Raw genomic sequence first — 25,170 nt, forward strand, 5'->3', positions numbered from 1 at the left:
GCATGACACTCTCATCTTTAAGAACACAGGACTGTTCAGGAAGCTGCAAACAGTGACATATTTTTCCCAACTGACAGATTACCATTAGGGATGTTGAAATGCCAATAGTGATCCTGGGAGTCCCAGCCTGCCCCCTAGCTCCCCTGGCTCATGAAGCTGTACAAAGACCACCTTGACAGCTCCAAGGAAAGATTCAGCAACTGGCTCAGAAGGTGCAGAATGACAGTTGAATGTGCTTTCAGTAGACTAAAGAGATTCTGGTGTTGTTTATTCACTAGCTTGGATCTCAGTGAGAAAAATATCCCAATGGTTATAATTGCCCATTGTGTCCAGCATAATATCTGTGATGCAAAGTGGGGAAAGTTGCCATCAGGGTGCTGAATGTGGAGCAGCGGCCTGCTGAGTTTGAACAGCCAGACACAAGGGCCATTAGAAGAGCTCAACACAGGGCCACATGGCTGAGGAAGGGCTTAAAAGAGCACTTCAATGGTCAGCCACAACGATGTGCTGTGCTGGACTGTGCTCTACCTGGCCCTGAAGTTTTGGCGGGTGTTAGGAATTGTGTAATGCTCAGTGTGCCTTTATGAATATCACGCTGTCTTTTAATGAACCAATACATTATGCGGTGCTTGCTGTAGATTTATAATTAATACACTGTGGTTTTCACAGAACCTATGAGTTCCGTGGTCCTGTTCTGTTACAAGTAATGTGTGTTTTGAGTTGGGCTAGGCATTCCGCAATATAAGTTGTGAAGTAATAAAAATGAATTTATTTCCAAAAAATAAAAATGTATTGCATAGCAAAAACAGTGCAAAAATAATGTGCAATTAAAAAAACGTATAAAATAAATTAGAAGCAGCACTTTAAAATTAGAATGGTAGAAAAAATTTCTGTCCATTTCTGCCAAACATACACTGACTTGTGAGATCCATGGTTGGTGTATATAAAGCTATGGTTTTCCTTACTGTCTGCTGGCATTAGTAGGGATGCAGCCCATGATGCCACGTGGAACGTTGGGTGTAGGGAGCTGCTGAAATGGAGTGCTCCATTGACTCCAAAGAGAGACAAGTCCATGACTTTAGGACTTGGTCAACAAGAGTCTGCAATATTTGTGTTTGCTGCCTGAATGTCCACATTACAACCATCACAAATGGTATTCATTGGTATCCAGGCTGGCACAGTCAGAAGAGAGGTCAAAGGTTGATTGGACATTGCAAATGAACCGTTAGACATTTTTAGCTTTCTCGTCTCAAAACAGAGTTGAAACACACTGGCAAAACAGGAGATGGGGCAACCTTCCCTGCTGCTCCCTGTGCTCTAGCTGTTCTATAATAAAAAGATCATTCTTTGTTGATGTCAAGCCACTACCTTTCACCAGCCCTACTCTCATTAAAAACAAAAGGAAAATTGCTACACACTTATTGCTATCCTTATATTTAGAACTTGGCAACATTTTTCACTGAAGATTTGATTTTCGATGAAAAAGAAAACCCCACCTTTTTGACAAAATTGTCTGTCAACATTTCTCAGGATTTTTTGACTAGCTCTAGAACTGATTGAAATTTTGGGAGACTGAAAAATGTTGTCAAAACTTTGAAATAAAAAAACCTTTTTTATTTACTACTAATTTTGTTGCTGTATTTTCCCACCAGTTTCATTAATACTAGACTGTAGAAACCAAGATGCCTAATTCAAAGTATATTGTTCTGGAGTCCAGTGAAGAAATGTGCTGTTGCTGTAATTGTAACATTAGCTTCCGTGTCCAAGTTCATCTATAACTTGTACCACTATATTTTAAGCATGAAAAATATTGTGTCTTCCATGTTCTGCTTTCTCATAGGTATTTATCAGTAATCAAGAGGAAATCAATCTATTAATCAATTTTAATTTGATTATTATAATACCATAAACACAAACAAAATGTACTGCCCACAGAGACATGAAGAAACATAATAAAAACAGCCCAGACAGTCTCTGGTTATAAAGTACAGTAACACAGACATCATTAACATGATTAAATATATAGTGAACCACTCATAGACACATCTAGTTTTTTACTGGCAGAACTCCCCACCCAAAGGAAGACCAATTTCCCCAGCATATTTCCTTGATACTTCATTCCCAGCTGCCACCACAATAGAAACACTCATCTAACCCAGAGATGGCACATGTAGTCTTCTGCAGGAGATGACACTGGATTAAACCAAAGCTCACTTAAGGCAGTGGAATGACTCCCATTGGCTTCAATGACCTTTGGATCAGGCCCATCATGCTGACTTACCTCTTGGTTTGAATTGTATTAAAATGAGATATCTCATGTCCTGTGTGTGAAAATCCCAATATCACTTAAAATAAGAATCTCATATCCATGAAAGTGGTCTGACCATATCATGGGATTGGCCAGGATTCAGCCCTTGAACTGAATGATAAACTGCAAGTGGACATATGTAAATAGGATGGCAAGGGGGTCCTGATTTTAACCAGCCTAGCACATCGTAGCCTGTGAAAAGCTGAACAATAGCATAAATTGCTGAAAAATAATCAATGTCAGCTTTACTATGGACACCTTTGAAGAAGGGGAAAATAAAAACTGAGTACTTTACTAAACAGAAAGATGGTCATTTTGAATTCACATAAAAGCAAAATCCTATTTATATCAACCGTGAAATCAAATAGTGTGAGATCACTCTGAGGTTTGCAACATTTGACAAATTGTAATTTTGTTCTTCACAAACTCTTAAACACTTCCCGCTAAGTGACAACAAGCCTCAGCAAGTTTCCACAAACCTTCTGCAGCTTCTTTATCTCACTATAAAGAACAGATGCTGTTTTGAGGCTGCTGTGAGTTTTTTTGTTCTCTGTACAATATGCACATGTATATGAAGGAACGCACATCACATGAAAATATGATAGCCAAGGCCTTCCAGAAAGCTTTTTCACTAGTGCACAGCACACCAACAGCTGGCTCAAAACTAGATCCGTGTGTAAATCATGCAAAACATTAATGGCATGTGATCACCATATGCGGGGTCAGGAAGAAATTTCCCCCCAGCTCAGATTGGCAGTGACCATGGGGGATTTTCCCCTTCATCTACAGTGTGTGGGAGCATGTCCCTTGCCAGACTATCTGCATATATCTCATTTAATCATTTCCCTGGTATTTCAGGGACCTCAAACACTAATGCACCTCAGACCCACCTATTCTCTGCCTGTGTCACAATCTCCTCTGAGTCTCATTTACTTTGGTCCCATTTCTATTGCTGGGTTCAGTGTGCAGGTGCTGGGTGTGTTGGTAGCCTATGGTATACAGAAGGTCAGACTCAATGATCTAGTGGACCCTTCTGCCCCTTGTCCCAATTTTTCACACTTGCTGTCTGGTCACCCTAATTCTGGGAAATTATAATACACACACACACACACACACCTTGAACATAGTCACAGTCAACCTTTTGAATGTTTTGAATTTCTAATTCCTTTACTTTCCCCGAAGGATGGAAAGGAGAGTGAGTGAAAATTCACTGATTGCCCAGTCAAAGATTTAAGACGTTGTTTTAAAGAGAAAAAAAAATGTGACTTGGGCCTTGAAGGTGAAAGCATTCCAGAGTGAGGGGCAGCAAAAGGGAAAGGGTACCCTCAGTAGTGGAAAGTCAAAGGGAGAGGAAAGAAAAAGCAAAACCTGGATGAGCAAAGTCAGTGGGAAGAGGGTGTAGAAAGTTACAATGAGGCCAGAAAAAGACAGGAAGGAGTAAATGCACGGAAAATTTTAAAAAGCAATACATTTAAACAGAGAAGTAGAAGTGGTAATCAGTGACTACCATGATTCCAGTTAAGAAGTTACATCACAATTCATGAAGATTAAAGCCCCAACTTACCTTTACTGAGACATCACCATACCAGGAAGTAAGGGGTTTATGGTATCCTTTCTGAAGTGAGAACCCAGCACTGTGACACTGTGTCCCACCCCGAGGAGCATGTACTATAAAAAAAATCATTTGTACTTTAGTTCTACTGAAGGTTAAATAAACACAGGAGTATAATAAAAAGACATTTTTTAGCCCACAAATTGGTTGGTTGCTTACCTTTGTATGAAGTTCCTTATTTAAAGCAGAAAATTATATTGAAAAAGGCTTCTATAAAGAAAGGAAAGTCAAGGGGAAATACAGTACCGAGGCCTTCATTTTGGCAAACTCTTAATTAAAGAGCCAAAATATTAGCATCTTAAGAGTAAAATGACGTTAGAGAGGAGCTACAAGGTGGATGAAGTAATATATTTATTGGGCCAATTTCCATCGGTGAGTGAGGCAAGTTTTCAAGCGTACACAGAGCTCTTCTTCAGTCCCAATCTGGAGGGCTTTTATGTTGAAAACTAAATCTGTGAATGCCTTTTAGTGCTCTCACACAAATGATATAAAGGAAATAACTGTTGTAGCATTCTGTATTTTTGTGTGGTAGGTTAAATAGTGCAGTTAACAAAATGGTGCTAGACAAATATAATAAAAGAAAAACAATATTAAAAATAAAAGCAAAAACAATGGAATGTAGGCCTGGCTTGATGTGAGTGACTGGACATAGGTGAGACCTCATTTCTTGGGAGACAGGATTATGGAGGTAAATGGATCAGCAGGCTGGAAACAGAAAATCTGTACAAGCTAAGATAAGGGAGAACACCCAGGGAACCATTTCCACTGGACAAGATAATAATGGATAAGATAAACCTAGAACGTAAGACGAGGTAAAGAGTAAATCGTCCATGGACAGAGTATGATGTACAGGGATTGGTTCCTACAAAGTAACCAAGCCAATCCCAAAACGTGTAATGCAACATTTTACATAAATGCAATAGTAGTGTATAAATGTATAAAAAGACGTTTGCGGTGTAACTTTGGATGTGTGGTACAACCTATACACACTCGCTACACTTGAGTATCATCAACTCAGCGTAGTTTTGCCGTATACCAAATAAAGGAACCTGAGTGATGAGACTAAAGTCAAACTGAATTTTTGGAGACGTAGTCTCAGGGGACCCCCAACACCTCACCCCACCCTTGGCCCCTGAACAGGTTATCCAGATCTTAATCAGGTGGGCAGGAAAGGAGGGGAGTGGGCAAACCCTTATAATTCTCTCCTCTTCCCTCTCCGCATCCCCTTCTGCAACAGACAGGCTAGCATTGCTGAGCTGCCACAGAGAGTGTTGTAATTTGAAGATGGTATATTCTGGCACCAAATTATTATGCCTTTTGACACTCCCCAGAACATGAGGGAATCAGGAAGAGGACTGTGTCTCAGAAGGAGATGCATTGCCCCAAAGGCTACTCCTGGAGCATGGAGGCCTATGCACCACTCTTTGCTCAGAGCTGTGCCAAACAGCAAGAGCCAGCTCATAGTTTTAAAGTCAGTTTTAATTTCACATCTCCCAGTGTATGCCAGGAACTATCCTGTTACCTAAATTGTAGAGAAAATACTATTCCTGCCCCACCTCCCACCCCCCACCCCCCAGCACTGTTCATTTTTCATGGCTCCATTTTTTTATTTATCTTTTTACATTTTGAAAGGAGCAATTTCTTGCCCAACTCTGTTCTGTTTCTAGTTTGCAGAAACCAGGACTAGACCAAGAACAAGCAAGGTATTCCATTTTCACAATGATAACGTATCTCAAAAGGCCAGTTTCTACAGACCTTATGCATGCAAACCTTAATAGAAGTTTTACATATGTAAGGTCTGGAGGATCCAACCATAAATAGTAATTTTAGCATTAACTCCTACCTAAAGAGCAAATAAGCCATTTCCCCCCTAATATTTCTGAGACACTGTCATCAGTGAGACTCTTTTTTATATTCTTTGCTCTTATGACTAATTCCATCATAGATACCAAATAGCAAAGATGAGATGACAAAAATCTATGTACTCTTAGGGTGCTTTTGAACCTCTATAAACTGGGAACAAACCTGTCACTGCCTTTCTTGTTAACAAATCTTTTGACCCATCTTAATTGGCAAGGGACCTAAAAAGTGAAAGCCAGCTTTAAAAGTGAGAGGAGAGAAATGAAAAATATTCTTGCAATTATTCAGCAAATCTCCTTTAATTTTCTACCATTTGAAAGGAATTAGTATGTATGACAGAAACATAATGATGGTAGTGCTTGACTGGATGAATGTAACAGGTACATTTGATCCTTGAGATGGCTGTGTCATCTCAATAGTTAAGGTTATGTGACTTTTCCAGTAGCTTTCTGTGCTTGTCAGATACTCGTGTGTGCTGTTTGCATTCTGCGTTGAATCTCAGTTCTGAAATGTGTGAAAATAGCCAAATTATAAAATGTGTCATGTGAGATTATGAACATTTTTATATTCATTTTAATGAATTGAAATTGACTGGTATAAGTGATTATTTAAATTGCTGAGACTGTACACTGACCATTCTCATTATTAACGAAGAAATGGGTGTTTACTGCAGTAAGTGGAGTGTGACAGAAATGTAAATTCTGAAAACCAGGACATTTTTTTTTTAACTTGGAACTAAGGGCAATTTTTTTGAGTTGTATTTTTGCTTGAATACATACATCAAAGAGAACCATACAATTTGCAAACCTGGCTTAGTTCATCTCTTTGACAATCTCAAGGATTGTGCTTGTTCCCTCATAATCACTTTTCTCTTTCCCCAAATTAAACATAATACAAACCTATCTATCTTTAGGCATTTGGGATCAGAATTTCCTGTTAGTTCTACTGGTAGCTAAGAGATTTTTGCCTGTTGACACCACAGTGGCAGCGAAGAGTGAATCTGGGAGTTTTAGGAGAAGAAAAAGAAAAAATAAGCTATAATACAGTGGCTGCCCATCTGCTATAGATTTCACCAGATTTCTATTCAAACTTTTTTTTGGTTTTCTGTACTTGTCCTTTCATGGTGACACACCATCAGTACCATGAGGCCATGCTTTAAAGAAATGATCTTCTCTGCCTAGTCACAAGGATACCATATATAAAATTCTCTAAGGTAAAATTATATTTGTAAGAGCTACAGTAAGTAGACATTATGATTCTCTCCAAAAACGGATGGATGGAGTCTTGCGTTGGTATTGATGCAAAAGGATTTAGTGAACACTATAAATGAATATATATCTGGGAGATCAGACGAATACAAGAATTGCAAACAAGAATTCACGTGGGACAGACAAAATTGTCCACAACTACTACAGGCAGTTGGATCCTTGCTTTGCACTGTTCACACTTTTTGCATAAGGTGTTGAGGCACCTTGCTTCAAAGCAATTCATGGCGACATGACAAATCTGCTGCTAACTTGCTCTATCCTGGGCTGTTGTTTCCCAGTTACTGGGATCAACCTGACATGCTTTCAAGTTTGACTTCAGTGTATTTTTATTCCATCTGTACTGACCACCACAAGAGGAGGTGCCTTGCTTTTACTGACCATAAAATATGGTCTTGGATATTCTCAAGTCAGGCATATGAACATGGTGCCCAGACCAATGTAGCTGAGCTAGTATGACCATGCTTCGAATGTCAGACATCTGACAGTGACTAAGGAGTTCCATATTAGGACTTTTGTCCCACCATTTGACCCTGCAAACAGACCAAAGAGAGCGCCTATGGAACTGATCAAGTTTCCTGATATGTCAGTGATATGTTGCCCATGTGTCACAACAATATAGAATTGTGATTAGCACAACTGCCCAGTAGACATTTAGCTTAGTGCTTATTAGATAAGCAAATAATACAAACATAATAGAGTCCCACAAAGAACTGAGCATGGCAATGCCACTAATACTGTGATCATTTCATGGGCTTGCTTGATTCAGTGTTTTGCTGACATCACAGAACCCATGCAGATCATGGCCTTAAATCTAGTTGTTTTCCCATCATGGTTTCATAGGTATATTGACCACTTTAGCTGGAAAAAATAAGTTTGTTGTTCAAAATGTAATACTATTGCCAGAGTTCCTTGTTGAACTGTTCACTTCTGAGTAATCTCCTACATCTTCAACCCTAGTGCCTTTCTTCATGTTGTGGATGACTTCTGTTTTTTCCTCCATCATGGTCTGCTGTAGCCCATTTATATCTTCTGATTTTTGCTTCATAAAGTTTTTTTAATTACTTTATGGGGGGAAAAGGGGGAGTGAGGAATGACTAGGTGTCTCATTGTAGCACTTCCTGGGGGTACCGAGGACAGTGAAGCACCTTGTTACCACCTGCCCTTAGCATGAGGAACTCTTGTCTGTGACTCCTGGAGGTGAGTTCCCCAACTCCATGGGCTATGGACAACATACAGCCCTCTATGCCTCACAGACTCTACTGTTACTTTACAGGTTAGCAACTGGCACATCCCAGTCCTCGAGCCCTCCAAGCATCCTGCTGGAGTTGCCAACCCTGGTTCACTGGACACTTGCAGTATTCAGAGATTTGATGCTTCCAAAGAATACTCTTGAGGGAATTCTGCACCAAAAAATTAACAACTCTGCACACAATATTTTAAAATTCTGCATATTTTATTTGTCACTGAATAAATATGGAGCTCCAGCATGGCAATGGGGAGCACAGGCCACAGGCTGAAAGGAGATGGGAGATCACCCTGCAGCCCCCGCACTCGGGACACGGACTTGGCAGTGAGGCTGTACCCGAACCTAACAGAAAAAGGGCCAGGCCTGCCCCAGAAACACCCCGGGGTCCTGCCCCTCCACACCAGGTACACCAAATCAGTAATTGAGAAGGACAGAGTCTCACACACACACCCAGCTCTGGCTCCTTTTCCAGGTGTGAGCAAGCAGGCTCCGCCTGGCAGGATCCAAGTGTGGAGGTGCTTAGTGTGGGGGATCCAGATGCAGGGGGTGAGGTTTGGTGGGGTCAGGGTTTGGGTGGGGGTCTCAGTAGGAGGGATTCTGGGTGCAGAGGCTTGTCTGGGGAGTCTGGGTATGGGGGAATCCAGATACACAGTGGTTGGGCAGATGGGGAAGCTGGGGTAGGGTGCAGAGCTTCCTGGAGCTGGAGAGGTTTCTGGGGGTGGATCTGACCCGGCCCCAGCTGCTCCTTGCAGGGGAAGAGGAAGTTCTGTCCTCCCCCAGCCCAGCCAGGATTAGCAGCTGAGCCAGGCACAGGGTAGGAGCCACTGACCTGGGCATCCTCAGCCCCATCCACTCCTACCTCACAGTGATTTATCTCTTCATTGGCTGCTGCAGGCACCTGAAACAATGCACCCACACTGCTGGGAAGGGGAGCATGACCATTCTTACAGTTTCCCTGTGCATCCCCATCATTTTCTGTGGGGATGCAAAAAATCTGAGGGGAACATGAATTCTGCATGCTCGGAGTGGTGCAGAATTCCCCTAGGAGTAAAAGAAACACTGTAACACACAGCACTTAGATTTGTTTATAGTGCAATTAATTACAAGTTTATTTAACAAAGCATAGAGATTCAAGTAAAAGCAAATAGGTTACATATCAAATAAAATCATAAGATGCATTTTAGAGCCTGGACCATTACCAAGATACTTTTATGTCCTGTACAGTAATGTTCACCCAAAATTTTGCAGCTTTTCACAGCCAGGTTGGTTGTGACCCTCCTTTCACGAGATAAGCCCACTATCAGCTTGCTTCTTATATGGAAGATTAAGTGTATTTCCTTACATTCCAAGATATGCCAGAACAATCTTTTTTCTTTATTCATAAACAGGACCCTTGACACCCTGCTGTTTTTGTTTATTCCTGAAGATTCCTTCCTTTGCAGATTTCGCAATCTCTTCTTTTTCCTGTGGCCTGGTATGCAAATCGGCATACCTTGTGAGGCACACAATAAACAAATGACCAGACAGGGAGATAGGTGTCTGATACCTACTGCCTGAAAGGAACATATCTGAGGTATGTCACCTCCTGATGACCTGCCTTAACTTCAAGATCTTAAGAACATAATTTTCAGTATAGCTGTGTAACTCCTTAATTATTATCCATAACATACATTTCACAATGATTATGTTATTGTCTCTCGATAGAGACTTTACATGCCACTCTTTACTGAACTTGTTATGCATATATCAGACCCAGGGGATCCCTGTAAAAACCCTATGAACCATGGTGCCCTCTTCCAGTTGACATCAAGGGGTCCCCTCCCACACTCACCCCTAATAAAATTAAAAGGAAGAAACAAAGTGGTCACCATGGTCTCTGCTAAACCATTTTGGACTTCTGCGATGCTGTTTCGATAGGGACATGTAGGAGGCTGTGGGTTTTCTGTTCTATGTGTCATGGCTACTAAATATTTTTAAATGACTCTTCTTGTTTCCTTGCAATGATAGGGCTGGATCCTGGAAGGTGCTGAGAGACCTCTAGCCCATTAGAAGTCCATGGGAATGCTCACGTGATGCTTCCCATTGTATGTAATAATATATACAGTAAGAGCAGGGCAAAGTAGAAGAGGAAATAAAGAAAAAAAACTCAGTTTTCCCAGATGAGGGGTAAAATTTGTAAGGGTTCTTGTTAAAATTCCATGTGCAATTCTATTATTCCTTTCAATGATTCATTATAGTGCTCCATCTCCACATTATAGGCAGAACTGGCAGCATTGACCATTACTAAGGTTGTCCACTAGACTTCCCATTATAAAACCCTATTTTCAGTGAGTTATAACTTTACCAAACTATTAAGGCTGCAATTTTCCAGGTTGGGTGCTTGTCTTAGGCTGATTTTTTGGGGGGGTGGGGTAGAGGGAAATAGGTCATTTTGCTCATATTACAAACTTCTAGTGACCTATTATTTGAAAATTTCCAGCACCCCCATGCTTTGGTACAGGGACTTGAAATTTGCCAACAGTATAACCTTTGTGTCAGGGATGTGCCTTTTGAAATCACTGTGAAAATATTCCCAAAGTCAACCAAGTTATAAGCCTTTGAAAAATCACAGTTCCTGGCCAGTAGAAACTTCTTAGATGTCAACAGCTAAATTCCCCAAAGATTCTACCTGCACTAGACATGTCCTGGCTTCAGGCTGATCAGGATTTTCCTGACTGTGGACTGGGCCTGATGTGAGTTATGGTATGGCAGGACTGGCGGGGGGGGCGGAGGAAGAATGCTCTTCACCAGTTGGCATTGAGGGACTCCCAGGGTCACACCTAGAACATTATATCAAAAGCAACATTAAAGGAGCATTTCTAAGTGTGCAAATGCAAGCACTCAAAAGTTGGGAAATGCCAAAATTAAGGTTGCCTGAATCTTTTGATATTTTTCAGAATTTTATTTGAAGCGGTTTTTTGCAAAATGAAAAATTCAGCAAAATTGACAAGAAATATTTTAGTGATACCAGCTTTTCACTCCTGCACACACACAAAAAGGGTTTTGTGAAAATAATTTCACCCAGCTCCAATACATATGTTATCTGAATGCTTTAAGGATGATAGGGATGAGCATGAGAGCTATAGAGGGTATTGGAACTGTAGTGAAGGGACCTTTTCAGTGTTGTACAATATGTGGAAATAATGAGAGATAAAAGGGATATTGTGAAGGCAAAACACCCCTAAATATAACTCCTAACCTCACCCAAAATTTCTTTAAATGGAACCCTTAGTATGAAAAACCTATAAGCTCTCTGCAAAAAGGGCTGTTACAGATTGAATATTTAGGGCATTTTTCAAAAGGGAATCATAATAAAACCCACCTGGGACACTGGTACTTTTCCATGGGGAAATAATCAGTTCCTCTGCACAAACAAATGGCCTGGTGATCAATCTGAATTACACATTTCTTTTCATGAGTTGTACTTTTATCAACTTTGCAGTGTTAGCCAGGTGTGTCCCTGAAAGGAATATTTTTTGCAGCTAGGTACCGTTGCCTTTAGAACTTTTCGTATGACTGTGGCTTACTAATGTGACTATGGGTATGTTTATGCTGCAAAAAAAGACCTGCGTCAGCAAGTCTCAGAGCCCAGGTCAACTGAATCAGACTTGCAGGGCTTGTGCAACAGGGCTAAAAAGAAGCAAGGTAGATGTTTGGGCTCAGGCTGAAGCCCGGGCTCTGAGACCCACCTACTCACCCAGGTTTCAGGGCCTGGTCTCCAACCTAAGCCCAAACATTTGCACTGTTATTTTTAGCCCCACTGTGCAAGCCCCATAAGCCCAAGTCAGTTGATCCAGGCTCTAACACTTGCTACCATGGGTCTTTTTTCACAGTATAAACATGTGTCTTTTTTCTCCAGTTCCACATATGGTAGGATAGGTCCCAAGGGCTGCTTTCTCTTTCTTTCCTTATTTCAGCCCAATCGCAAAAGTGAAGTATACAGTCAGAGAAAAGAATACACTCATACCAACACTATATAACTGAAGTGGAAGGTCAAATGTTGCAGTATAGCCACCTATTTCTACATTTTTTAAAAAGTAGAGGACCACATACATGACAGCCTTCCAAATGTCAGCTTTTCACTAAGAAATGCTGTGACAGTAGCAATGGCTTGTTTAAACATTTATTAAATCACTTCACAAGAAATAGTAACACATCAAGTGCTATCCTCACATTTCACAGCAGACTCACTTCTAAAATGGCAAATGCTAGCCAAACTGTGAGGTTTTTTAAAAAAAATCTTTTTCAAGATAATATTTCAGTTAATATTTAGAAGATGTTTTATTAGTGTTACTGTTTAATTTGTACCCACACACGGTCGGTACAAACACCTGAGCACACTTCTGCACACGCAAAGGTTGGGATTTGCAGCCATAAAACCTAATGAGTGCTTCAATTATGTGTAACTGGCTATTTCTCCAGTGAGTCATTGTGAGTGTGTATGTCTTAATGAGACAGAAGTTGAGAGCCACATTGAAATCCTGGTCCCATTGAGGTCAATGAGAATTTTTCCTGAGTTTTTTAAAATATAGACGTTCTTGCTATTACCTCCATTTGATACATAAGGTCACGGGTTTGATTCCCCTCCTGTTTAACTCAATCAGAGGATTGGGAAGTAAGATGGCTTTTCCTTTACAATTATTAAATGTTCATGACTGCAAAGTTCACTCTAAACTCAGATTTCATAGACAATCTCTCAGCCTGGGATTAAACATATTTGATTAACTTGGGCATTGGGGGAATCAGTTCAGACAGTTTTACATCACAAGACTGCAAAGAGAAGAAGCTACTAATGACTCCATCACTTTTTTGCTCCCATAAAACTGAGTAGCTTTTTTAAAACTAAAAGTTTACATGTTATTAGCAGTCAATACACAAATATTTTGTGGAGCTGTTTGAAAAAAAGGTAAGCATATTTACAAAAAATGCAAAATATTTTTTTTCATTTTTACAATAAATTCTTAATTTTTCACAAAAAATCATTTATTTTCAAGTGATTAAAAATCACTTTTGCCTTTTCCTGTAATCTCCCGCTCCCCAATTTTTTTCCATGAGAAAAAAAGGGGGAACATTTAAAAGTGAGAAAAAGAAAGAAAAAGTGAGATAAACTCTCACTTTTAATTACATGCCCAGTTTCCCATCTTTCACTCTGACAATTTTCCCTCAAGTGTAAATTTTAAGAAATCAGTATTGGTAGACTTCTTAAACTGGAAAAAGCCATTTTAGTGTTATCTTTTGCAGGTGGAGTTTCAAGAATGTGAGCATCAGAACATTGTTTTTTAATTGATTTCCCAAATATATATCTCCAATAGTAAGTGTGATATTTCATCTTTGCAGTAACTTTTGCTCTTTCTATGATGGTTGCATAAGTTTATCTTGGCCTAGGAGGTTTGTATATGTAGATGAGCTAGCACTCTGTTATTCAGGCCTGGTCTACACTTAAAAATTAGATCAACCTAACTATGTTGCTCCCTGAGGGAAGGTTCTATTAATGGAGATTCTCTATGTCCTAGTAAGGAGGAGAGGATGAAAGATGATAAAATACAGGTAGGATCTGCTGACAAATAGTCAAATGAAAAAGAGTCCCATTCAATTACATCATGAAATGCAGACAGCTAAAAAGTGACAAGTTTTTAAAATGCTTATATACCAATACTAGAAGTCTAAATAATAAGATGGGTGAACTAGAGTGCCTCGTATTAAATGAGGTTATTAATATAATAGCATCACAGAAACTTGGTGGAATGAGGATAATCAATGGGACGCAGTAATGCCAGAATACAAAATATATCGGAAGGACAGAACGGGTCGTGCTGGTGGGGGCATGCCACTATATGTGAAAGAAAGCGTAGAATCAAATGAAGTAAACATCTTAAATGAACCAAACTGTACTATAGAATCTCTATGGATAGTAATTCCATGCTCAAATAATAAGAATATAGCAGTAGGGATATATTACCAACCACCTGACCAGGACGGTGATAGTGACTGTGAAATGCTCAGGGAGATTAGAGAGGCTATAAAAATAAAAAAAAACTCAATAATAATGAGGGATTTAAATTATCCCCATATTGACTGGGTACATGTCACCTCAGGATGGGATGCACAGATAAAGATTCTTGACACCTTAAATGACTACTCCTTGGAGCAGCTAGTCCTGGAACCCACAAGAAGAGAGGCAATTCTTGATTTAGTCCTAAGTGGAGCTCAGGATCTAGTCCAAGAGGTGAATATAGCTGGACCGCTTGGTAATAGTGACCATAATATAATTAAATTTAACATCCCTGTGGTGGGGAAAACCACAGCAGCCCAACACTGTAGCATTTAATTTCAGAAAGGGGGACTTCACAAAAATGAGGAGGTTAGTGAAACAGAAATAAAAAGGGACAATGCCAAAAGTAAAATCCCTGCAAGCTGCATGGAAACTTTTTAAAGACACTATAATAGAGGCTCAACTTAAATGTATACCCCAAATTAAAAAACATAGTAAGAGAATCAAAAAGTCCCACCATGGTTAAACAAAGTAAAAGAAGCAGTGAGAGACAAAAAAAACATCCTTTAAAAAGTGGAAGTTAAATCCTAGTGAGGAAAATAGAAAGGAGCATAAACTTTGGCAATTGAAGTGTAAAAATATAATTAGGAAGGCCAAAAAAGAATTTGAAAAACAGCTAGCCAAAGACTCAAAAAGTAATAGCAAAAATTTGTTGTAAATACATCAGAAGCAGGAAGCCTGCTAAACAACCAATGGGGCCAATGTACATTCGAGATGCTAAAGGTGCACTCAAGAACTCTAAGGCCATTGAGGAGAAACTAAATGAATTATTTGCGTCAGTCTTCATGGCTGAGGATGTGAGAGAGATTCCCAAACTTGAGACATTCTTTTTAGGTGACAAATCTGAGGAACTGTCTCAGATTGAAGTGTCATTAGAGGAGCTTTTGGAACAAATTGACAAATTAAACAGTAATAAGTCACCAGGACCAGATGGTATTCATCCAAGAGTTCTGAAGGAACTCAAATGTGACATTGCAGAACTACTAACTGTAGTTTGTAACCTATCATTTAAATCAGCTTCTGTACCAAATGACTTTAGGATAGCTAATGTTATGCCAATTTTTAAAAAGGGCTCCAAAGGTGATCCCGGAAATTACAGACTGGTAAGCCTGACTTCAGTACCGGGCAAACAGGTTGAAACTAGAATAAAGAACAAAATTGTCAGACACATAGATGAACATAATTTGTTGTGGAAGAGTCAACATGGTTTTTGTAAAGGGAAATCATGCCTCACCAATCTACTTAAAAAAGAACAGGAGTACTTGTGGCAGTACTCTAAGAGGCCAATTATCACTTCAAAAGGTTTTTTTTCTCCTACTTAATTGGCCTCTCAGAGTTGGTAAGACAACTCCCACCTGTTCATGCTCTCTGTATGTGTGTATATATATCTCCTCAATATATGTTTCACTCTATATGCATCCGAAGAAGTGGGTTGTAGCCCACGAAAGCTTATGCTCTAATAAATTTGTTAGTCTCTAAGGTGCCACAAGTACTCCTGTTCTTTTTGAGGATACAGACTAACACGGCTGCTACTCTGAAACCAATCTACTTCAGTTCTTTAAGGGGGGTCAACAAGCATGTGAACAAGGGGGATCCAGTGGATATAGTATACTTAGAAAGCCTTTGACAAGGTCCCTCACCAAAGGCTCTTAAGCAAATTAAGCTGTCATGGGATAAGAGGGAAGGTCCTCTCGTGGATTGATAACTGGTTAAAAGGCAAGAAACAAAGGGTAGGAATAAATGGTCAGTTTTCAGAATGGAGAGAGTAAATAGTGGTGTCCCCCAGGGGTCTGTACTGGGACCAGTCCTATTAAATATATTCATAAATTATCTGGGAAAAGGGGTAAACAGTGAGGTGGCAAAATTTGCAAATGATACAAAACTACTCAAGATAGTTAAGTCCCAAACAGACTGCAGAGAGCTCAAAAGGATCTCACAAAACTGGGTGACTGGGCAACAAAATGGCAGATGAAATTTAATGTTGATAAATGCAAAGTAATGCACATTAGAAAACATAATCCAAACTATACATATAAAATGATGGGGACTAAATTAACTGTTACCACTCAAGACCTTAGAGTCACTGTGGATAGTTCTCTGAAAACATCCACTCAATGTGCAGTGGCAGTCAAAAAAACTAACAGAATGTTGGGAATCATTAAGAAAGGGATAGATAATAAGACAGAAAATATCATATTGCCTCTATATAAATCCATGGTATGCCCACATCCTGAGTAGTACGTGCAGATATGGTCGCCCCATCTCAAAAAAAGATATATTGGAATTGGAAAAGGTTCAGAAAAGGGCAACAAAAATGGTTAGGGGTATGGAACAGTTTCCATATGAGGAGAGATAAGTAAGACTGGGACTTTTCAGCTTGGAAAAGAGATGACTAAGGGGGGGATATGATAGGTGTCTATAAAATCACATCTGGTGTTGAGAAAGTAAATAAACAAGTGCTATCTACTCCTCATAATACAAGGGGCCACCAAATGAAATTAATAGGCAGAAGGTTTAAAACAAGCAAAAGGAACTCTTTTTTCAGACAATGCATGGTCAATCTGTCAACTTTTATTTGTTTGGGCTGAAATTTTCCATGCCAGGTATCTGTCTCAGGCCAAATAGTTCTGGAAAATTTCAGCTCAAACAGTTCAGCCATTTCTGAGGCTTGGGGAAAATAGTTTGTTCTATACCTCTTTAAACATTCTGGTGAGCTTTTATTCAAAAAACCCTAGCGTTCCCATATTTTGAAGCAGGAGCTTGAAATTTGGCATGGAGTTGGTCTTTGTGTCAGAATGGGCCTTTGCCATGTCTGGGAAAACCCACCTGAATTTGGCCAAGTTATTAGCCTTTGTAAAATTGCAGTTTGTACATGCTCAGTAGACAGTGAAATTCCCGGAAGATTCCATTCATATTGGTCATGTTCAAATCTGGGGCAGACCAGGACATTAGATTACTATGGGCCAAGAGCCTGTCTCGTCTCTGCTGTCAGTTACCCCTCCCTCCCCCTCAATATGCTGGGCCAGGCAGTGTGGAGGAGAAAGCTGACTGATTCAAATGCAGAGTGGATAAGAGCTGAACCTGTGGAGATCATTGGGGTTGTAGGTTGAGACAAGGAGCTGATGGGGACAGAAACTGTAACTGGAGGTTGACCAACTGTAACTGGAGGTTGGGGAGAGAGTTCATATTTAGCAGAGTTTTGTGCTAACCAGTGGCTCTGGTTTCAGCACATTACAAATCCACATTGTTCTTTGTCACATCATGGACCTGATTCTCCTCCTGCTTATACCACTTTTACAAAAATGTAACTCTATCAACTTCAGCAGTGCCACTTTTGATGTATCTTGGTACGAGAGAAGAATCAGTCCCTAGGTTCCCACAAGCAAAGCTTTATTGCATGCATGTTATCATGAGGAAGAGCTCTCTCACAACGGATTCAACTGCTTGCAGTCAGCAAATGAGCATAGTTCACGATAGCTGACTCTCGTAAAGTGGCCACTTTTGAAGTTTCGATAGCATTATTAAGACATGTAACTTTTGTTTTATTAATTCTAGATTGGTTTGCAGGATTAATATTGCTGAAAGTTCTTTGCCTGCTATTGTTTAATTCATTCGTGTTGAATAAATAAGAGGTGATAAGAGAAAACCAGTACTAAGGGACAGTGCAGGCATTTTACACTTACTAAATAAATATTTTTGTGTTCATATGAAAACTTTTTAAGGAATGTAGGCCAAAATGTTCAAACTTGGGTGCCTATATTTTGGCACCTATATAGTAGTCTGACTTTCAGAGTATCCATAGTTCCTATTAACTTCAGCAAGAGTTGCAGGTGCTTAGCACTTCTGAAAATCATGTCACTGGGTGCCTAAATATGGATATAGTGATGTACCTAAATGATTTTTGAGGACAGGTCCCAACAAAAGTCATTGGGACTGTGATGGATTAGTTAGGTATTGGACTATATCAGTCTGCAATCTCCCTTTTGTTTTGTGAATGCCATTTTAATTGTAACTTGTACTGTGACATCACTTTGCCTTTTTATCTCCATATTGGACTGGGATATTAAGGAAGTGTTAGCAGAGACTATGTACCCACTAGCAATGGGTTAACAATGGAGAGCAATCAAGAGTCATTAATGTGGATGGTTTTAAGCAGGCTACAACCTAGGGGAATTAGTTTTCACAGTGTGGGCTGTAGGTGGATTGTAACCAAGCAGCGAATCACCTCACATGGGACTTGAAACCACTGAGGGGGTGGGGATGTCATCTACAAAGGGAACTGGAACTTCATTAGAGATAAATTCTCTCACCAGCCATTTCAGTGGTGATAACCAGAAAACACGACTGGGCAAGAAGAGAGGAGGTGCTGAAGGTACTGACCAAAACTCAAAGGCTCCTGGAATGATGAAGATACTGGAGGGAGGGATTTGCATGCAGGTGGTTTCTCATTTTTCCTTAGATGTGTATATCTTTCGTACTTCGTCTGTGAGTAAAGAGTGACCAGTTTCTAAATTGCTTTGCAAGGTCTGTGTGTCCTTGGCTTGCATTGTCACATAGTCTCAAAGGCTGAAACAATAAACTCAGACACCCAAAACTTCAGTGGAACCCTGGGAGCAAGCAGTTGCTAATGGGGAGACTGAGGAAGGTTCGCATTAGTTTCAGGGCATAGGCAGTTGAACTGCAGGGTCCCATATAGCAGGAAGGGTTCTAGACAGAGGTTCTGCAACCCAGAAGCCCAGAACTTACTACAGTGACTGAACTTTGTCCAATCACTGCCAGCTGAGAGAGTGTGTGGGATCCAAAGTTTGTGGGATCCAAAGCCTGGGGAGCATCCACAATATGGAGCTCAGCCAGGGCTGAAACAGGGACTTGTACACCTCAGTCACTTAGGCACTTTGGCAAATCTCACCCAGATGCCTAAACTTGAAGAGCTTGACCCAGAAACATCTCTTTTTTGGTTAAATAACACAAAGCTGAGATGCTTGGTTGGAATCTAAAATACACACAGATCACATTGTGTTTTTATTTGTTTGCAATGTAAAGCTCAGATAATAGTGATTTGATACAAAACTATTCTAGCTAAATATTCTTTTAAATTTTTTCTCTTTTTTGTTTTATGTTACCTTATAACGTGCTACCCCATATCTTGGAAGTATTTTGCAATAACAGGTCAGTAAGTTTCAAAAATAGTTTGTTTGGTTCTATATTTAGGGATGTAGACTGCTGTAATTCCAAGTAATTAGAGTCATTTCTGATGTGGTTCAGGAATGGGAACCATATTATTTCAGTTTCAGACAGTAGTCCTCATGTGACACAGCAAGCTTTGTCAAGATGTATTACCTAATTTACTGATTCTCTTCTAGTCAAGTAGATTTGTGCTTTCCATAACATTGCAATGACAAGTTCTTTTTGTGTCTGACCAAAAGGTTTTCAATTACAGGTATTGCCAACTCACACTTAAAATTCTCCTACATCTTTGGCAACTGAAGTTTCCATTTTATTGATATGAAGCTGACTTTTTGAGAGTAATATAAGTTCTATGTAATACATTAAGATAGATTTGTCTGTCTTTAATATTTATAAGATTAGCATTTATATTAGACCATAATGAGCTCCAATTAGTGTCATTCCAGTCTAAAGGTAAGGTCTATAACCGAATTTTCTTATATTTTAGACATCTTCTTGATGAGAAAGATGGGAAAGAGTTGATTGATTCATGACAACATTTTTGAGGCTCTATCGGGAAGAAGAATTATTTGAGTGACTGATCACCATTTTCTATCTGTCTCTCAAGATATATTTTATAAAAGATACCTTGTAGATCCATGAATTTACTGGTAATAGCAAGTATTTTGAAATTGCCATTTATTTTTTTGCTTGTTCAAAATCTAAACATTTTCCTGGCTTGTCAAATAAATCTTTAATTAAACTGATTTCCCTAGTCACATCCCTTTTCACAGATAGATTGTTTAAGTCCTTTAGAATCTACAGACTCTGCCAAGCTGGCATCTAAATAAATTTATTATGTACAACCCCTGCTGATATCTGAGCTTTACTCTACCTAGTAATGCTTTGACTGATCATGGAGCTGTTTTTGTAGCTTTTTCAGATTCATATACTCCAAAATATCCTGTGACTCAGTGTCTGGACCCAGCCCAGTGCCTCCGGAACAGGTCGGAGGGAAAGGAAGCCTTCCAACCAGGATACACAGTGGCTGCTTGACACCTAGACAAAAAGCTTATAATCTAATTAAAGAAGAAATGGGACAAATGAGTGTTACAAATATTACGATGGAGGAAAGAGAGAAGACAACAAGAGAAAGGTAATAATAACTGTATACAGTTTGGGCTCGATCTAATGTTCAGTGATGTTAATGGAAGGACTCCCAGTATCTTCACTGGGCATTAGAGGATGGCACTATTTGATAGGTCCAAATATTTTTTATTAAGTTTCGATTTTAAAGGATTGTTTGTTTATTTGTTTTGCCTCTGACCTAGTTATCAGTAGTTGGCTGATTTCTTATAGGTGTCACAGCAGAAGTGGATCTTGAAGTGGGATTTGAAGGGAATGAAAGTACTGGAGTTCAGGGAGGGCACTCCATGGTGATGGAGATGCTTATGGGAGAAGTGAACAAAGAAGTGGCCAAGGCTGAAGAGTGATGCAATAAGGGACAAGACTGGATAAGCACAGACGGGCAGAGTCATGAAGAGCCTGGAAGGTGAGTGCAGTGCTAGCATGTAACCTTTCATATCCCTGCCTTCTGAGCTCTGTGGCACCCAAATACAGCATGCAAGCCTCACATCCTATCCACTTCCCTGTGCAGCTGAATGTCATTGGAGAAGGTCACCATGGAGGAAAAATTGCCCCTAAAACATTGTTCTCATGCAAACTAATTTACACACATAATACACATTAGGGTGTATATAAACTTAGTTTTACATCTGGATATGTAATGTCTCTTCTATGACTTTAATTGTCTTGCTGCTCACGTGGTACAATCCATTACAGGTGTGCGCTCTACCATTTACAGATGTGTTAAGCTACTGCACCTAGTAATCAACAGTGTCAGTATTTACAAATTAATTTGAATTTAAGAATATACAAATGTAAACAAATCATAGTCAAGTAGAGTTTCTTAAAAGTAATCTCCAATTTTAACAGGAGTTGATCAGCTATAAACATTTTACCTAGAAAGGACAAATAATCAATATTTTTGTGTAAATCCCTTGGGAGTAAAGGTTGTAAAAGATCATTCAAGACTGTTTCCCTTCTTTTCAATCATTTTGGCCTACTGTGTCTTCTCTTGGTTTTATATTTTCTCCAAGCCCACTACTCTCACACTAGAGTGATTTTTATCCTTGAAATGTCTAGCATTGGGAGTTCTGCCATCTGCCTCATGGCACTTCTATCTTCAGCAAATTGTGGTCCTTAATGGTCTTATTGTTTTCCAAGTACCACTAAAACTAGATGGCTTTTGAGGGCCTGATCCAAAACCTGATGGAATCAACTGGATTATTTTCATTGATCTTTCCCGTAATCATATTCTTGATGTACACTAAACAATTCCACAAGATATTCTTTCTTTAGTTTCTTATTTGCCAGTGAAGAGATAACAAAATCAGTCCCTTTGATCATGTTGCCTGACAGGAACAATTCTGACACAAAAGAATTACTAGTACTGGTCAGGATAGCAAAGGCTCTTTCTTTTCCATTTTCAGATCACTAAGTACTATCAAATTGCCAACATTTGTATTTCTTCTAACGTCAAATTGTGGTTCATCTTTTCATCTGTGTTGATTATGATCCAGGTTTTTTTTTCTTGTTGTTCTTTTAATGTCTCTGTGGAAGGCATTAAAAGTAAGTACTTTGGGAACCAAATAATCCTTAATTCTTTTATCTTGTTTTATGAGGTAATATATATCCCTTTCTAATCTCAATATTCTATCTCGTAGAAGCATATCCACTTAAAAATGGAATCTGATAACTTTCTAGTTGTTTCTGGCAATGGTCACTTTCCTTGCTGTTTCAATTTCTATGTTTTCCTATATGCCTGCAGATTTTAAGGTCAGCTTGAGCCAGCAGTCTGTGCTGAAAAGAAGAATGTCCAAACCAAATGATGCAGTGCAACTGGTGTGCTCAGTTGTTCATGGATGTCAAAGCACAGAGACAGACAGTATGACATTTAATGCAGTCATTCATTATACATCAGAGATATCTACAAGGAATCTGAAGAGATGCCTTTTAGAGAAATTACATAATTAATGAATGCTGGTTCTGTAAGCTTCATTGCTACAGAATTATGCATATGTTCATCCATTCCAATCTTTCCTGGGATGATTCGGGTACTTCCAAGAAATGAGCTTCTTAAATATAGCCAAATGCCAACATATGCCTTTGCATTCTCACAATTAGAATTAACAAATGGATGAGATAGAACTTTGCTGATATTGTTATTTTGTAATTATATTTTGCTCTATTTTATCTTATGAGATTTGAAATTCCATGTGTAAATTGGAAGAAAATAAATCAAGCTTTAAATGTCCCAAGGAATCATAGTTCAGTATGTTGCATATGTCAACTTGAAAGCAAGGTCAGATGGTAACATGATTATTAATAATCCAAGCCTTGAATCTACTGTAAGACAAATAAGTCTGTAGTCCTTAAACACATTAGGATACCAGGAGAAATAAAAGGACAGCTATCTACATAACCTCAATTAACTTGGCCCACAAGCTGTGAACCCACTTACATGCCCATATCAAAAAGCCAAGGTAATATTAAGTGGACCAGGATCACCTAACTTGGTTTGAGCTGCAGAGTGAAATTGGGGCAGTGAAGAAATCTGGTGGTACAAAGAGAGAATATCATATGGTCATACTCTGTCTGTTTCAGCCCTCTAACATCAGAGACAGGTATTGATGAGCTCTCAAGGTTTTAATAGACATTACTTCATTTTTTCCCCTTTGTACCTACATTTTCCGCATTGGTAAAAATTTTTAGTTTGTTTCAGTAATGCATTTTCACATTTGATTTCCATGTTTTTTCTAATACATGTTTTGGGCAATATTAATAGTGCTAATAAATGATATACCGACAAACTTTTTTTATATACTTTCAGAGAACTATTTGGCTAAAGCTCACTCCATGCAAGACACAAATTATACAAGCAGATAGAGAAGGAAGCATCTAGAGGATATGACAAAGGTGATACAGAATCTGCTCCTTCTATTGAGGTTCATAACCTAACCATCCAGTCCCTTATAACTACTCTCATGAGCATGGTATCTATGGCCTCTTTTTAGCTGAGAATCTGCTTCTGGATTCCCAGGGAAGCAGTAGTAGCCAAGAACACTTTAATCCATCTGCACTCAGATAAATTGTAATCTTCATTCTCTGAAGCAGACCTCATGCAAGTTAGTTATGGAACTGTGACCATCAGACAGGCTTACAGCTAATTATTCTACAATGACTACTGAAGAAGAGAAAAGATTAGTTAAGACAGAATGTTCCTGCCAGCTTATTTAGTAGTTCATTTTATACCTGAGCTCCATAGAGAGCACTAGCTAACAATTTGTTTCTGGGTGCAAGTCAGGGTGGTGACAGTTTTTCCTAAAAATTTCACACAATTTTTGCTGTTTCACCATGAATACTTTTTCACCCTTCAAACTTTGTGTTTCCATGACTTCCACTGAAAAAGCCTCTTTTTTTTTGTCTGAAAATGCATGACTAGCTTAAATTTCAACCTGCTACTTATGTGTAGGAAAGCCAACTTTTGCTGAGAATAGGTCTACTTTCAGTAGGAAGTAGACTTTCAGTGGCGTGAAAGAGCTTTTTGTCCCAGTTTGTAATGAAAGATACATAGCAGAGTGATTAGTTGTAAGGTATAGGGGGAGAGACTTGTAGCTGGGTCTTCTTTTATAAGGGATCTTATTGGCTCTGACTGGAGAGGTGTAATAGGAGGGCTTCACTCACACAAGGACTGTTTGCAGTTATAAAAGACTCACTTTGGGAGTCTTTTATAGGTAGAGCTAGTCAGGATTTTTGCTTAGAAGCAATTTCCCAAGAGGTGCAGTCCTTTGTGGTGGTTTTAACTAGAAAGACAGGCCCCAGCAGCATTTTCCCTTGCAGGGATTTTGTCCAGAGGGGTATTTCCCAGAGGCTTTTTTCCCCTCTGGCAGAGAGTTTTATTTATGGTATAATATTTTGATGTTTTTAAAGGCATTTTCTATTTTTGTCTGATTTATGACATTTTCTATATGAAATAAGCAACTCAGGATAGAATGGCCTTAGCCTTAGAGCTGCCTAAGCATGCTACACTGGTAAGAAAATTGAAACTTCAATTAGTTTCACCTTTTGTTCAAAATGTTTTATTCCTTTCTTGTGGGGACTTTATTTTCTAAAGCCCTGTATCACTTGGTCCCTAGCTACTATTGACCCTCATCCTGCAATCAAGGACACCTGCATGCTGTAATCAGTGGGGCTCTGCATAGACTTGGGCATCTGCCTCTGTGGCTTAGATTGCAGGAGCGGGATTTTGAGACATGGGGTGAAATCCTGACTCCACTGAACCAGATAGGTTTTGCTATGTATTTCAATAGGGTCAGGATTTTACCACTGCTCTTTTCTATGTGCTCTTTCAACAGTTCTGATCAGCAGGGATACTCCTGGTAACAGCTCCCAGATTTCAACACTTCAGACAAGGTCAGTGTACTCTCAATGGAGGACCCTCTACTCTGAAATTCCATTCTCTAATTAGTTCATCAAAGCCTGAGCGTTTGGGGTTTC

The sequence above is a fragment of the Chrysemys picta genome, chromosome 6, assembly GCF_011386835.1.
Source record: "Chrysemys picta bellii isolate R12L10 chromosome 6, ASM1138683v2, whole genome shotgun sequence".
In the NCBI taxonomy this organism is placed as follows: domain Eukaryota; kingdom Metazoa; phylum Chordata; order Testudines; family Emydidae; genus Chrysemys; species Chrysemys picta.